This window comes from Psammomys obesus, unplaced genomic scaffold (genome assembly GCF_907164565.1).
Source record: "Psammomys obesus unplaced genomic scaffold, mPsaObe1.curated_primary_1811, whole genome shotgun sequence".
Taxonomy (NCBI): domain Eukaryota; kingdom Metazoa; phylum Chordata; class Mammalia; order Rodentia; family Muridae; genus Psammomys; species Psammomys obesus.
In genome coordinates this window covers 2789828-2792820 of record NW_026596460.1, presented here as the reverse complement: position 1 = coordinate 2792820, position 2993 = coordinate 2789828, and positions in this window count along the sequence as shown.

Below are 2993 nucleotides of genomic sequence, written 5' to 3'. Positions count from 1 at the left end.
AAAGAGTTGGAATATAATAGAAATGAAGCAAAAATGTAAATGACAAGGCAGGGGGCAGATGGATATTTTTTGTAAAAATTATTGAATATAACCTTTTTCCCCTGAATAATGATCTACCGAGTGGATATTTTAAATTACAGTTTCATAGATTTACAGGTCTTAAAACTAAAAGGTAAGCTGAATAATAATCTCTTGCAAACCAAAGCTTCTAGGCAGGAGATATATCACACTCCCTGTCCACACACTGGCTAATAACATCTTCCAAGATTACAAAGCCGAGTATTTTTATTTTTATTTTTTTTTTACTTCTGATGTAAAAATTGCATTATATTATCTATTTTTTTTGGGGGGAAGGGTGGGATTGGAAGAGGATGAGGAAGGGGCCTATAGCTAAGATAAAAAAATGAAAAAAATTGTGATTAATAAAAAATAAATAAATTAATTTTTTTAGAAATAATGCATTATATTATCTTAATGTATTATAGAATTTAAAGTTTGAACCATTGTATCCATTTTAATATTTAGTGAGAAAAACAGCAGATAAATGCTGGTATCAGGTAATAAGTAACACAATGGAGGTATATCACACTGAAAAGGAAACAGGAAAGTTGATATATCTATTACAGATATAATCAGTTAAGTTTTTTTTTTTTTTTTTCACAAAGAGAAACCTCTGCTTGATGAGCTTAATTATGGAGCTAGAAAAGGATATTTCAGCCATTAGAGAACTCTCCTGTAGGAACTGGGAACTATGTGAAAAGTTCGCATCCCAGGGTTGCTTAGCGATTACATGACTTACTGAGGGCGCTATGTGTGTTAATGGAGATGCAAAATTTCTTTGTAAATCAGTTTAAGAATTATCCCGCAGAAAGTAGAAAGGAGAAAAAAAATAATCTGTACCTTTAAATAAGGACACCAAAGTGTCTTCAGTACTTTTCCCATGGCTCTCAGATGGTAATTGACATAAGGAGGAGTTTGTTCCAGTGGTCACAGTTGTAATGAGTACTGTGAGGGCTTTTCAAGTAAATGTTCTGTCCCCCACCCAATTCCTAACCTTGCTCATGAGCGATCTGAAAATGGAGTTTCCCATTTTTAATAAGTCAAATTAGTAATCAATTGCCATGAGAATCACTATAACTAGAGAATGATCATTTCTTGGGAGAGAAGCTAGAATTTAAAACTCTGTAGTTTATAGAGCAAGAATTTCAGAGAAACGACGATTAGAGAATATTTAAATACAATGGAGTCAGTCAAAACAATATTTCACAGAACCATCTTCCCCTGTCCCTGAAAACATGTAGCAATAACAGTAGTGTATCTCGTATGAGAGTCACAGACGCAAGTATAGAGTAACACACACGGCACACGGCTGGAGAGCGAGTGAAAGTCATTATCAAACAACTTCCTGTAACCTGTTCTAAAGGACTTAAGTATCATCCTAAATGGACAGAAACTGGAGAGATTTTGAAAAAGGAAGTGAGAATGTGGACTTAAATTTTAGTAAGATTTAACTTATGTTTCTCCCTTTGACTCTCCAGCAATAAAAAGTTTGGAAGGCAACACATGGCCTCATTAGAAAAATATGTTGATCCACTATGGGGCGGCATGGGCTAGGGAAAGATTCTCACACACACACATACACCTCCCTCTCTGTCTATACAATTAAAATTACCTTTTGATGTAGCTTCCTGTGATTCGCTGTCTCAGGTTCCTGTGGCTCCAGAGTCTCCAGTCTCTTTGGGCTTCAAGCTAAACTTTGAGAACTGTTGTTTCCTCTGAAGATGATGCCAGGGGAAATTTCTTTTCTGCAACTTTCTGTCAAATGTCTCTTGTCCTATGCAACATTTCTGTCTGATGTCCTCTGCTTTCGGGAGTATTGGTGGGCTTTCTCCTTATCCAGTCATGTTGGGTTTTCTTTCCAACCATGTAGGCCTCTAGATGTAAATGTCGTTTTTATTTTCTCAGAGAGGGGATGAATGGAGATTATTTCCAAAACTTTCTACATCTTTCTGAACACTCTCTGGCTTGTTCAACTCAGCTGTTCTGATCTAAACACCGTTCCAATCTGACTGATTCAAACTGGTATCTTTTGGCTTCTGACTGAATTTCTCTGCCTGGTCTCAAACTAATTCTGGCAATATGTTTTATTTTTCTGGCTCCTTTTCATTCCTTGACTCATTCTGTCTTCACCTATGTCTAGTTTGTTCTCTCTGCAAACTGTTTCTGTAAAACTGTTTTGGCTGTAGGTAAAAACTCCTCTCTTTCTCTTCCTGGGCTGCTCTCAAATAGTCTCTTATTCCTGCCCTGTTCTTTTGAGAGCTGGGCGTATCTTATCCCTTACCCATTCTGTCAGTTCTTTCTCTGATTCATCACTTTGCCTGTCCCTCAATTAGATTTCACTTTCAAATAAAGCTGTTTCTTTTTATAAACTGTTAGCTTCATTGTTTAGGATTAAAGGTGTGTTCATAAGGGCATGTCTGCATTTCAGCCAAATTACGAAGACCTAGAAGGTCTTTGGATATGATCCTTTGCAAGAGCAGCCATGTGTACTGGATTAAAAATCCTCTACATGCCTGTCCTGGAATGTTTAATAATTTTCCTTCTCCTAGCAGGTATAAGTGATAATTAAGTTATTAAGTTTTACCCTAGTGGTTAAGTTTTCATTCATTCATTCATTCATTCATTCATTCATGCATTCATTCGGGTTTTAGGTGTAACAAAATAGAATATAATAAAATAAAACAACAAAAAATCACACCAAAGTTTTACAGCACAAACCAACAGAAAGAAAAGAGCCATAAAGAAGATACAAGAATCAAAGATCCAACTGGTTGCATGCTCAGGAATCCCATGAAACACTTAATTGAAAGCCATAATATATATCCAGAGAGCCTGGTGCATACTGGTACATGCACATGCTGCTTCAGTCTCTGTGAGTTCTTAGGAACTTTGCATATGTTAATTTAGAGGATATGGAATTCATGGTAACCTCC